This window comes from Anolis carolinensis, chromosome 3 (genome assembly GCF_035594765.1).
Source record: "Anolis carolinensis isolate JA03-04 chromosome 3, rAnoCar3.1.pri, whole genome shotgun sequence".
Taxonomy (NCBI): Eukaryota; Metazoa; Chordata; class Lepidosauria; order Squamata; family Dactyloidae; genus Anolis; species Anolis carolinensis.
In genome coordinates, this window is record NC_085843.1 from 242,641,987 (window position 1) to 242,656,041 (window position 14,055).

General features: G+C 40.5%; 1 protein-coding gene and 1 long non-coding RNA gene across 4 annotated transcripts in view; one reads left to right on the forward strand and one right to left on the reverse strand.

Moving 5' to 3' along the window:
• Positions 1–14,055, reverse strand: part of pak2 (p21 (RAC1) activated kinase 2) — a 48,574-nt gene that overhangs the window by 33,251 nt on the left and 1,268 nt on the right. The window lies entirely within an intron of this gene.
• LOC103278209 (uncharacterized) lies at positions 44–9,501 on the forward strand. Of its 3 annotated transcripts, none has more exons than XR_010004698.1 (4): positions 44–109; positions 1,358–1,427; positions 4,416–4,488; positions 8,666–9,501. It is a non-coding gene; the product is annotated as an uncharacterized LOC103278209 (long non-coding RNA). The 3 variants fall into 3 exon arrangements; XR_010004697.1 differs by lacking the exon at positions 44–109 and adding an exon at positions 241–491; XR_505886.2 differs by lacking the exon at positions 44–109 and having other exon boundaries at positions 1,272–1,427.

Genomic DNA, 14,055 nt, shown 5'->3' on the forward strand with positions numbered 1-14,055 from the left:
GCTGTTAACTTGGCTCAGGAGGAGGAGCAGTAGGCGGTTCTGATGCAGCGCACTTCCTCATTCGAGTAGGAGAGGGGCACAATGCTTGCTCATAAAGAAGAATCCTCAGGTGAGCCTCTGGGATTTGCGTACCTGGGGGGGGGGGTGAACATTTGGCAAATTTCACAAGCTCTGACCACATGAGCTTTTCCTAAACATAGCAAGCAGAGGGCATGAGCGTCTGGATCAGGTTTTTTTTTTTCTCCACATGCCTGGCATTTCTTAACAAATGCAGCTGCCATAGCAACAGGGAAGTAAGGGAATGTAACAAAGCCCTGGGAGAACCTGGCAAAAACAAACAAGCCCTTAGGGGCATTCACTACAGGAGGGCTGAGTAAAGTCTAGGGATAAAACAAAAGTATTGTCAAGCAGTTTGGATCAAACCAGGAGTCAGAATCCAAGGGATTAGGAAGAGAGTTGTTAAACAGTCCAAGGTCAAACACCAAAAGGAGGTAAGTTGTTGAAGGGATATCCAAAATAATAGTCAAATATATGCTTTTAGAGTAAGAGCTAAGAGCAATTCCTTCACTGCTGCTACTGCTGGGGACGAAAAGGAACTAAGAGGTGTTAGCCCCTACAGCTGGCTATATACTCAGGGGAATGGGTGGGGCTAACACCAGAAGGTTTTTAAGAGCTCTAGAGAATTCCGACTTGTCTTGCACCTGTGTACAAGATCCCTATGTGCGATTTCATAGAGATTACAAAAAAGAAAAAATGTTTCCTTCACACAAGCATTCCCAGGTTAGCATTACAGATCAAATACATTGCTGACTACAGAGTATTAATTATTATTCACTAGTTTAATAAAATTCCTTTTGTGGCGATTATAGGCATGTCCTTCAAGTATCAGGTTAGTCACTGTTAGAAAAGTATACTGCACTAAATAATCCCATTTTATGTTCTTAAACATACCCAAACAGAAATCATTTTATACAGTATGGTCCATTATTTTAATTTTCAACCAGTAGCAACTAAACAAAAACACTTCATCTGTAATACAAAGTTTAAACACTCTTCTAAAAACAACAGGTGTCTTAACTGAATTTTATACAGTATTTCTAAGTGGTCAGTGAATTCTGATATTGAATTAATTTATGATCTTCCTACTGAAGATTATTTTCGCTGGTACTTCATTTTGAAGCAGTTACTCCAGCTCCAGAGAAAGATTTAAGGCTAAATATTTCCTTACACATGTTTGAAAAGACACTATATTTAGAACACTAAAGATAACTCTGAGATGGTTGCAATGGCTCCAGACACTAGATAATTAGTAGTTAAGCTGCATATGGTATTATAATACTGATGTTTTGTTATTCAGCTGCTTCACACAAAGGGACGTTTCCCCTACACAGCAAGAAATGATCCCAAAAAAGCAATGGAAATAAGAGGTAACCTTATCTTATTTTACAAATGTCAAAAAAACAAGAAGGCTTAATAGGAACATTGCAGAGTCAACATTGTAAAAGTATCAATCAGTAGCAAAGTGAGAATTACCATTTACACTCATGTATGAGTAAACCTCATGTACAACTCAAGGGTATGTGTTGATCAAAGTTATGAATTCTGAAATGATTTGTGAATAAGGTGAGGGTCATTCTGCAGAGGATAAAGCACCAGTAGTGTCTCAGGGGTCCAGCCACCTACAGACACTATCATTGCTTCCTTGGCCAGTTATTCAAAAAGGCCAGAAGTGGTGCAACGGCAGGGAGAATAGAGAGGGTTGGTGGGTTTTGTTAGGTTCTCCCAAGATGTTCTTGCCTTTTATCACTCTAATCAAAGAAGGGGGTGGTTTGCTTTTTGAAAAGCAGTAAAGTTACAGTACTCACACTGACTGGGAATAAGTCAACCCAGATTTTTCTGGGTTTCTAGAACTGTACATACATATATAAGGTATTATATGGCAACACTGGATATAAGCTAGAATCCTCTCAGTGACAGATACTAGACAAATCTTAGATTGTACTTCTGAGGCCACTGAGGAATGAGATATCCAGTACCTTCTTCCACAATGTCCTTACCCTTGTTGCAGCATTATGAAGAGGCAGTTGCTCCTCCTTCCACAAGTATGCAGGGGCAATCTGACTCCATCCTGCAACTGATAGGATGTCTGGGGAATGGAGAAAACTTCAAATTCATTTTACTTGTCAGAGTTAGCCCGATCTCTTACCATAGCAAGCCTCTGTGGCCATGAGTCTATTCTGTATCATTTCCACATATAGAGAAGATTATGGTCCTATTTTTCAAGTTGCAGACCAAATAACTATTATTCATGCCTCTAGTCATACTTTTAAGGCCAGACACTTTAGAAAAGGCTGTTCCTAAAAATGGTTTGCAAATGTCTAACAGTGTGTATTATTTGAAAAATACCCCAGTGTTCCAGGAAATGCTTCGGTTTCATATTACAACTAGAACAGAAATTGCTTGGATTAATTCAACATTTTAACAATAACACAAAGAACAGGGACTAAGTATATCTAAGAGCTAATTTGATCCCATGGCAAAGCTATGATATTCAGACAGTAGGCATAACACGTACTTGTCCAATGCCCTTGAGATGATGTAGGATACAAATATACAGTAATGTGAATACACTAAGGCAGTTTTTGCTCCTGTGCAGAAAATCCTATTTTTTTTTATTTTGGGTTTGTTTAGGGTCTTTTTGGGTTTTCTTTGTTTGTTTCTTTGCTAATATGGACCCAAGAATACATGTTATTAATTTAGCAGACTAATAGTTCTAAGTTGCAGAATAACATTATCAAAATGAAGGAACAGAATTCTAAGGAGAAGAAAATCCATAGGAAAGACATACTGTAAAAAAACATAAAAGCTAGATACTTGCTTTTGTAATGTCCTAGCTTTGACAAAATAAAATGACATTAACAAGGGTTTTAATAAAAATGTATATGTAAGGCATACAAACAATCTCACATATTCATGTGAAGTTAAAGAAACCATGTGGCTGTAAGGCACGAGGAAGCAGCTCAAGCTCCACTGGCAAGAAGGTGTATGTTTATTAAACTGCATTTATTTAACAATGCAACCAAAGCTTCTGCCATTTATAAATTAGTCTATTAAAATATTTTGAAATGGAAGGAAACAGTAAAATGATATGAGTTTCTTTTCTGGTGCAGAAAAAAAACCTGGATTAAGTACTTGGCGAGACACATCTATGTTCTATAGAAGTCTGCCTTCTTAAGCTATTATTTTACATCTGAATCCAGTTTGTAAACCTTTACATTCAAATGAAGAACAGATTGTAATGGAATGAATTATGTATGCTTAGTACTTAATAACTGCTATTTCAGGAGGAAACTGCTGAATAATTTTCCTGGTTTCAGGTTTGCCACAGTGACTTCCTCTGCAGCAAACAGAAGAGACATTCTTGAAGATGTACTTGTGACTAATCAATTATTGATTAAATTGTGAGCAACTTAATTTTAGAAAAGTAGAATCAATAAGAAATTCTGGAGCAAAAGGCAACTGCAGAAACTCCACCTGGCAGCATATCAGAAAAACTATATCTTTTCTTCAAACTTTGAAAAACTGCCTTGTTTTATTTATATCACATTTTAACAGCTAGATTACTATTTTCCTTTTCACTACCATTTCTGCTTTCTGCTAGTAATCAGACACCCAGTCAATTCAAATCATATATATGGCCACAAAAGTCAGTTGATAAGTCAAATTTGTCAGCTGGCTATTTATTATTTCACTATAGTAAATTATTTCTAGTATTCCAACAATGCACATATAGGAGAAAACCTTTTTTTAGAATACCATTATAATGTGTAGACAGCTTGCCCACTAGTCCTACAGGTGTTAGGAGAAATCTATGAAAGACTGGCTTCTTTCACTGGCTATCAAATACAACTACAGACCTCACCACTAAAAAGAAAAATATCTATACACAGTAAACAGAACAAAAAAGGATATGGATGCACCACATGTGGAAGAAATGACACAGATTTTTCACTGTTATCACTGGTAAAAGATAGATGCTGGATCTGAGTAGTCTATTTATCCAAAGCCTAACTTCTGGGGACTACCCAGAGCTAATATGTCATGAGAAGGTTGACTTGGAAAACTGCCTATTGCTATCTACAAAAGTGATTTCTTATGTCAGCCTTCCCAGAACTCCAAGGGCAATGTCATCACCGCAACTGAACTAAGGCCCTAGAGAAATACGCTGCTTGTAGCCAGTGACTTTCCACAAGCGTCGGTAATAAATTCTTCAAGCCCCCAGAAGTGCCATTGCTACTGTCATACCTTGGTAGCATTACAGCCAGAGAATCTAGTATCAAATATAAAAATCATTGCCCTAAACAAAACTTCTAAAAATCAGTGTTTAATAACCAAATCACTTTCCTCTTGAACAGGGAAAGGGAACATATGGCCTTCCAAGTGCTGTTGGACTGAAGGACCCATGAACACTATCCAGTACAGCCAAAGGTGAGATATGACAAGTGATGCAGTGTAAAATAACTGGGGGAGGTCACATTACCCAGAATTGCAATCAATGTGTTAATGTGATAGTGTAATCTTCTCCATCCTGCTTACTTGAGGATGCAGCCTCTTGCCCTAAATGATAGTAACTCCTGATCTCACATGAACAACTTGGCAGCAAAAATATGTTTGCAACTAAACTTCTTGTCACTGCTCCACTCTAATTGCAGAGGGGCAACACCAGAACTAAATATGCGAAAAGACAGCAAAAAAATGAAAGGTAAAAGGTAAAGGTTTTCCCCCGACGTTAAGTTCAGTCGTGACCGACTCTGGGGGTTGGTGCTCATCTCCATTTCTAAACCGAAGAGCCGGCGTTGTCCATAGACACCTCCAAGGTCATTTGGCCGGCATGACTGCATGGACCGCCGTTACCTTCCCACTGGAGCGGTACCTATTGATCTACTCACATTGGCATTTTTTTGAACTGCTAGGTTGGCAGGAGCTGGGGCTAACAGCGGGCACTCATTCCGCTCCCGGGATTTGAACCTGGGACCTTTTGGTCCACAAGTTCAGCAGCTCAGCGCTTTAACAAACTGTGCCACCAGGGCCCCATGAAAACATGGGGTTATATCAAGCATCCTTTTGCTAGAATAGTCATTCAATCATCTCTCTTTCATCAAGACCTCTACTTTTGCCCCAAATCTGCTTCAAAGGGTGTGTGAGCATGCAGTGGGTTGCAAGAGGACAGAGAAGAAAGGAAACTTCTCATGTACGAACAGATGACCATTTGTGGAGTATAATTATGTAGATTAAAGATTACAATGCAAGCTATCTTGACAAGCCATGCTAAACCATTATTTATGTTAGTCATGATTTATCAGTTAAGTCACAAATAGTGCTTCAGACAAACAAACCAGTTTGATTTTCCCTTTCTAGTCTGAATAGTGACGTGTTTAATAATGTTTAATGTTTTATTAATGGAGGGTCAACTTTGATGTTTTCTGCTGTTTTTTATCAAGGGCATTGAATTATTGCCAATACTGTGAACCGCTCTGAGTCCCCTTCGGGGTTGAGAAGGGTGGTATATACTGCAAATAAATAGGCTCCATGACACTTTGGTGGTATTTTTCAAGGACTGACAGATAAGACAAACATTGTGGCCAAAAGATATAGCTGCTACTGTAGGATGCAGAACTTTTATCTTAAATCAGTTTATGCATTTGTAATTATATGTGGTTGAGAGGGTATGTTTAGCCTGGAGAAAAGACTGACAGGCACTATGACAGCCCTATATACCAACAAAGGATTCCCCCAGGCAGGAATCGGCTAGACCTTGAGGCTGAAAGGCTTTTCGGTGCTAGTCGAGGTGGTTGATTTCAACATCCACACTTGCCTCGGACAGACGGGAGTTCTTTCTCCCTCCCTGGGCTTTCCACAAATATATAAACCTCCCTTACTTAGTTTTGGACAAACCTCACAACCTCTGAAGATGCCTGCCAAAAAGATCTTGGTGACCTCGTGGACAAATTAAACATGAGCCAACAATGTGATGCGGCTGCTTAAAAAGCCAACGGGATTTTGGCCGGCATCAATAGGAGTATGGTGTCTAGATCCTGGGAAGTCATGCTACCCCTCTATTCTGCCTTGATCAGACCACACCTGGAATCACACTGTGTCCAATTCTGGGCACCGCAATTGAAGGGAGATGTTGACAAGCTGGAATGTGTCCAGAGGAGGGCAACTAAAATGATCAAGGGTCTGGAGAACAAGCCCTATGAGGAGCGGCTTAAAGAACTGGGCATGTTTAGCCTGCAGAAGAGAAGGCTGAGAGGAGACATGATAGCCATGTATAAATATGTGAGGGGAACTCATAGGGAGGAGGGAGCAAGCTTGTTTGCTACTGCCCTGCAGAATAGGACGCGGAACAATGGCTTCAAACTGCAGAAAAGGAGATTCCACCTGAACATTAGGAAGAACTTCCTAACTGTGAGAGCTGTTCGCCAGTGGAACTCTCTCCCCCAGACTGTGGTGGAGGCTCCTTCTTTGGAGGCTTTTAAGCAGAGGCTGGATGGCCATCTGTCGGGGGTGCTTTGAATGAGATTTTCCTGCTTCTTGCAGGGGGTTGGACTGGATGGCCCATGAGATCTCTTCCAACTCTACTATTCTATGATTCTATATCCAAAAGACCAAAGGGCAATAATATAGATCAGTGGTTCTCAAACTGTGTGTACCCAGGTGTTTTGGCCTACAACTCCCAGAAATCCCAGCCAGTTTACCAGCTGCTAGGATTTCTGGGAGTTGAAGACCAAAACATCTGGGGACCCATAGGTTGAGAACCACTGATGTAGATGGAGCATGTTGGTTTTGCTATTACAGCAGTAGAACCTAAACCAGTACTGTTCCATTATGCGAGCGGACTCCAAAAGGGGGCCTAGACAGAGGAGGATAGTTCATTTTATTGGAGTGGGGGCAGAGTCAAAGGAGGAAAACCATTTTCCCCATTTTCACTTGTTATTCCCCCCTCCCATGTCATAAACTAGGATTGTTACGACTGTGACATGGGTGGGGGGAATGACAGGAAAATAGGAGGGAATGGTTTAACTCTTTCAATCCCCCCCCCCCCAAATGGACTATCCTTCTCTGTCTAGTGTCCCCTTGTGGTCTCCACCTAGATAATGGAACAGTACCCTCAAACCAATATATTGAAATAACAATAAAACAGATTCTAACTAAAGATTAGGGAAAAAATTCTGATGCTTATAGTGGTCCATTACCTGAAAGACAGCAAGTCCTTTTTTGCTAGATTTTAAAGAGATGCTTTAGCAATGCATTCTGCATTAATGGAGGTTGCACTGACTTATCCTTGAAGGCCTTTCCACCTCTAAAACTCTATGATTTTACTGACTTTTGTCATATTTGAAGTGATATAAATATCACTTTACCATTATATAAACCACTGGGGGTAGAAAATATAATAACTTTTATATTAAATATTACGTACAGTCATGAAGGGACCTGCAGATGAGGAAAGCTTTTTTCAGTGGAGAAGACATGGAAATGACTCCCTGAACAAAGAAAGTTTGAAAAACACTCTCACTCATCATCATGTAAAGTACTTGTTATATGTGGCTTGAAAAAAATTCCAAAGTAACATTTCCATTATTTTCTAGGCACTCAAGAAGAGTTTTGCTTTAAAAAGTTTGCAAATATTTTGCTGTCTCTGTATGAAAAAAGTTGAATGGCATAAAAATCTACTCATAATAAAAATACATTCCAACAGAGCTACAGATATACAGTGTTCAAAGATAGATCATTTATATTTTGTTACACTGCACACATATTCAGATAGCAGTTTATATCTTAGATACTGTCTTACAAATTAATTTATTATTATGTCGTCTGCCTGTGCTAGTAATATGAAAGCTGGGGTTAGTTCTGCATTTCTGTGTTCAGAGAACAAACAGGAGAAATCAAGTAAAAATGTAACCAATTGATACACCTAATCCACAGTGCTAAACTGCCATTATTCATGCCCAGCTGAGAGAAAGAAAAAATTCTTGCAACCCTGCTTGACTTAAAAGGCACAGAATTTAGAAAAGACTATAAAATGATGTCCTAAGATGTTTCAGAGTAAAAGCCAACATTGTGCCATTTTAAATACTACAAACAGCTGTCTTCCAGCTGCTATATGCACCCACTAGGTTTTGCTTCAGATTCTGCAATCTAAATTTTTTGCAATTCAGTATTATCTTTCAAGCAAGCAACTAAGTAAGTAAAACACATAAAGGGGATAACTAAAGTACAATATCCACTACCTCTTCCACATGCAGAAGTCTGCATTTGTTCAAGGGCAGAATAAACTATGTCCTGAGGCTAAACTACAATTGCAAGGCTAAGGATAAAATGATGAAGAACAGGAATGGGAATACCAATATAGAAAATGGAAATGCTTCTGTAGGTATTAAGTATTAAGTAAAAATGTGCAAAAAGGGGAGACACAAACTGGAATAATTTGTCTTTTGAGACTGCCAGTTGCCTTTCTCTTGGAAACACAGAACTATCTATTCTCTTCTTTAAAAGTTTGATACAACATCCTAATGTCTAAGGCAGCAAGCTGAAAACATCCCTTCAGGTGATCAAGAACCAATTTTTAAAATTTTATTTTTAATTTTTTTCGTGTCAGGAGCAACCGGAGCTACTTCTGGAGTGAGAGAATTGGCCGTCTGCAAGGACGTTGCCCAGGGGACGCCCAGATGTTTTGATGTTTTACCATCCTTGTGGGAGGCTTCTCTCATGTCCACGCATGGAGCTGGAGCTGATAGAGGGAGCTCATCCATGCTCTCCCCGGGTGGGATTCGAACCTGGCAGCCTTCAGGTCAGCAACCCAACCTTCAAGTCACAAGGCTTTTATCCTCTAGGCCATCAAAGGCTCCATCAAGAACCAATGAAGAAGGCACTTCCTAGTTGTCATCCAAGGGCAGTAGCATTTTTGACATTTCCAAAGTCTCTACAGATGGTGCAAAATGTTCAATATCTAGGTTGTATTAATCATGATTTAAAAAGCCAGAATAGTTTCAGATAATGAGAATCTATGACAACAAGACTGTGGTCCTCTTACTCTCTTTGGCCTATCTTGTCAGCTCAGTCCTACACACCATCCCACCAAGCTGATAGGGATGGCAGGTGATAAATTCCATCTGGATGTCATAGAAAGGACAACAGGGCCTTCTACCTACTCACTCAACTTCAGTCAAAATGAGCCACCTCTTCCTAATCACTTGCTCACGAGCACTCTGTCTCTGGATAGCACAACAGTAAGAATTGGATCCAACAAACCCAATCCTCTCTTCTGGATCGCTATGTATTTTATGAATGTTATTTTACTGTTATTGTTTTAATTATATATGCTGCCGTCATATTGTTTTATCCGTTGATCGGGCTTGGTCCCCATGTGAACCGCTCTGAGTCCCCTCGGGGAGATGGAAGCGGGTTATAAATAAAGTTATTATTATTATTTTATTGTATGACACAGCAAACAAGATAGATATGCTGGATTTCGTATCACAAAATCACAAGTCAAACACTTCCCAAGTGTCTAGGACTGTGTGATGTATTTTCGGATGATGCGCGCAGATCCCAGTAGGGTGGCCTTTTGCAGTTGCCAGATTGTAATTTTGTCAATGTCTATTATTTCCAAATGCCAGCTGAGATCTTTCGGCACGGCACCCAATGTGCCAATCACCACCGGGACCACCTGCACTGGTTTCTGCCAGAGTCTTTGAAGTTCAGTCTTGAGGTCCTGATAGCAGCTGAGTTTTTCCTGTTGTTTTTCGTCAATGCAAAGTGTCACCTGGGATGGCAACATCAATGATCCAAACCTTTTTCTTTTCCACAACTGTGATGTCTGGTGTGTTGTGTTCAAGAACTTTGTCAGTCTGGATTCGGAAGTCCCACAGTATCTTTGCGTTCTCATTTTCCAATACTTTTGCAGGTTTGTGATCCCACCAGTTCTTTACTGCTGGAAGATGGTACTTGAGGCATAAGTTCCAATGAATCATTTGGGCCACATAGTTGTGCCTCTGTTTGTAGTCTGTCTGTGCGATTTTCTTACAGCAGCTGAGGATATGATCAATGGTTTCGTCGGTTTCCTTGCAGAGTCTGCATTTTGGATCATCAGCTGATTTTTCAATCTTGGCCTAAATTGCATTTGTTCTGATGGCTTACTCCTGGGTTACAAGGATCAGGCCTTCTGTCTCCTTCTTCAGTGTCCCATTTGTGAGCCATAGCCAGCTTTATCAGCTTTTCCTTCAATTTTGTCAAGGAACTTTCCATGCAATGTTTTGTTGTGCCAGCTGTCAACTCTAGTTTGTAGTGCAGTTTTCTTGTACTGATTTTTTTGTCTGCTGTGCTTTGAGGAGTTTCTGATTTTTAACTTCAATCAAAACAGGTTCTTCACCTTGCTTTACATATTCTGACAGGGCATGTTCTTCTTTTGACTGCTTGTTTTACTTGTAAAAGTCCTCTGCCACCAAATCTTCTAGGCAGATATAGCCCGTCAACATCATTGCAAGGGTGCAGTGAGTGATGAATGATCATAAGTTTTCTTGCTTTTTTGTCCAAATTGTCCAGTTCCACCTGTGTCCAGTTTATAATGCCAGCAATATATCTTATGACAGGTATGGCCCAAGTGTTTATGGCCTTGATGGTGTTGCCTCCATTGAGCTTGCTTTTGAGAATTTTTCTGACCCTTTGTGTGTATTATTTCCTATCTACAGTTTTCACATATTCATGCTTGATGTTGTCCAGCTGTAATATGCAATATGTAATATTATTATTATTATTATTATTATTAGGTGGAAGAAGACAAGTAGGGAGAGGAAGTGGTTGTTTCTCTGCTTAGAAAGCAGCCAAGGGTCCAAATCCTATCCATTCTTCTTCCAAAGGAGATGGCAAGTAAGGATACAGAGCCTTCCAGAGGAATGATACATGCCTTGCAGAAGAATGGTTCAGATGTTACAATACAAATGAGTGGAACAAATTACTTAATCCCACCACCTGAGCTCTTTAAAAAGAAAGTGCAGGGTGCATCTCTATTTCAAAATAATTTCAGTTTGACACCACTTTAACTGCCATGGCTCAATGCTATGGAATCCTGGGAGTGATCGTTTTACCAGGATTCTAGCTTTCTCTACCAAAGAGTGCTGGTGCCCCACTAAACTATGACTCCCAGGATTCCATGTTTTTGAACCATGGCAGTTAAATTGGTGTCAAACTGAAATCATTTTACGACGTAGATGCACCCACTGGCAAAGCAGTGAGAGAGAGGGAAAGTGTCTGTTGCACAAAAAGCCACATCAGTCCATTTAGATGCTTGCACTGCCTAAAGGGGGAAGTGCGTGGACAATTTCACAGACAGATACACATTGCTGCATGTGATGTTGCAGAGCCCTCTTCTTATGCAGGCCAGACAGACAGTGAGGAAACAAGAAAGAAGCAGTCCTCACTTTCCCCACTTCTTAAAAATGTAAGTGCTGCGCTGGATCACACTGAAGGCATGTCTTGTCAGCCCATTCTGATCCTCCAGTGGCTAATTATGGTCCCTATGGAAAACTCACAAGGGCTCTCCTGCTTCATTTTCCCAGATGTCAGAGGCATGCAACCATCAAGACTAGTAGCCATTTGGCACACACTTCCAACTTTTCTTGGCTCCACAAGCAGAGCCACTATGGATACATCAACACTGCAGTATTAGTACAGCTTGATATTACTTTTAACTTCCATGGCTCAGTGTTATGGCATCTTGGGTGCTGTAGTTTTATAAGGCCTTTAGCCCTCTCTGCTAAAGGGTGCTAATGCCTCATCAAACTATAAATCTCAGGTTTCCATAGCATTGAGCTATGGAGTTAATGTGGTGTCAACCTGCTTTCTTCCTATGATGTAGGTGAACTCTAGTTACCAGTGATCTACCTCTCAGAGTGTATCTACATTATAGATTCAATGCAGTTTGCCACTGCTTTAACTGCTTTGATTCAATGTCATCGAATCCTTAGAGCTGATGTTTTACATGGTCTTTTGCCTTCTCTGCTAAAGACTGCTGGTGTTTCATTGAGCTATATTAGGGGTGTCAATGTATATTAATTCTACATTGTAGGTGCACCCTGGGTGGCTTTTAAAGCCCAAACTAACTAGGCTTAAAAAGGCCAGGGAGCGGTGAGGGTATGAGTGGTGAGAATCTTTGAAGTCACCGTTCGCCTGCCCACAAACAGCAGCGCTGCAGCTGCGTCACCTGCCCCCAGAGATGGAGGAGCAGGAGGAGGAGGAAGTGTGACTGTGAACAGAGCAAACAAGGCTCAGAAAGTGTTGTCCCGCTGGGCTGATTGAACCTTTCCTACAAAAAACACCCCCACACTATGGGAGAAATAGGCTTCAATGTCTGCAACCAAGAGTTTTGTCTATGTGTCTGAAAGAGCGGGAAGTCCCCTTCCCAAGCCAGCCTCTTCCCGACTGAAACACATCCTCCTCCCAGCTTCATCTTAAAATATAAGAAGTTTGGGGGGGGGGGGGGGGAGGACTCATGATACATCTACACACTTGAACTGATGTAGTTTGACACCACTTTAACTGCAACAAGTGAGTGCTATGTAATCTCTGAAATTGCAAAGGAATGAGTGAGGCTTTATTTCTATCCCACCCTATCTCCCCAGTGGAGACTCAGGGCGGCTTACAACACATAGAGAGACAAACATTCAATACCATATAAAAATACAAAATAACATAAACTGAAAGATAAAACCCAATGTACATTTACACAAGCAACAAAGACAACCAGAAAATTGAACACAGGCTAACAAATTCACATTATAACCATTTCATATTTAACAATTTTTTAAAATTTAGAGTTTAAAAAATTAAATTAAAACCATTAAAAGCCAAATCCATATTCCACTTCTTCTTGTCCATTTTTGCAAAGTATTTCAAGTATCCTCCTCTCCATAGGCCTCTGTACACAGAAATGTCTTCATTCTTTATATAAATGTATATTGTTTGACAAAAGAGTGCTGGTGCCTCACAAAATTACTAATCTCCAGATCTCATAGCACTATATTATGACAGTTAAATTGGTGTCAACTTCTACAAGTCATTGATGTAGCCCCAATCTCTAAATAGAAGATTGTATGGGGCTGAAACTTAGGGTGCATCTACACCAGGCATGGGCAAACTTCGACCCTCCATGTGTTTTGGACTAGGCTGTTAGGAATTGTGGGAGTTGGAGTCCAAAACACCTGAAGGGCTGGTCTGCTCATGCCTGCTTACACTGTCAAAATCATGCATTCCGACTCACAGAAACACCTCAGCAAGTGAGAGTCCAAAAGTGGCAGGCTGAAATCTGGAACCTTAATCAGGGGCTGAGACCAGATAAGAAACTCCTCTTTGGACACACAGAAGACTGCGCTCTGGCACCATGAGATTCAGAGCTAACTTTAAGAAATGGGGCTACCAAAGAGGAGTCCATGACATGTGAGTGTGGAAAAGACCAACCAGACCACTTACTACCATGCAGTCTGAGCCCTGCACAATGGAGGACCTTCTCACAGCAACACCAGAGGCACTCCAAATTACCAGGTTTTTAACTTTGTCTATGGTTTTTCTATACATTATAACTGTATTCTCAATTCGCTTCTGACATGATAAATAAAAATAAATGCATTCCGGAACCACTTTAACTGCCAAGGCTCAATGCTATGGAATCCAGGAAATTGCAGTGAGACACCAGCACTCTTTGAGCAGAAAAGACTTTGTAAAAACTGCAAGTCGAAATGATTCCATAGTACTGAGCCATGGCAGTGAGAAGTGGTGTCAGACTCCATTAATTCAACAGTTGTTATAAAACTACACCACCCACGATCCTATAGTATTGAGCCACAGATGTAGAAAGTGTCAAAGTGCACTAATTATAGTATAAATATATCCTTTATAGGACAAAAACTCCCACGATCCCCACAGAACTAAAGAGCCATGGTGTCAACATTCATCAGTGTAGACCAGACGTGGGCAAACTTGTGCCCTCCAGGT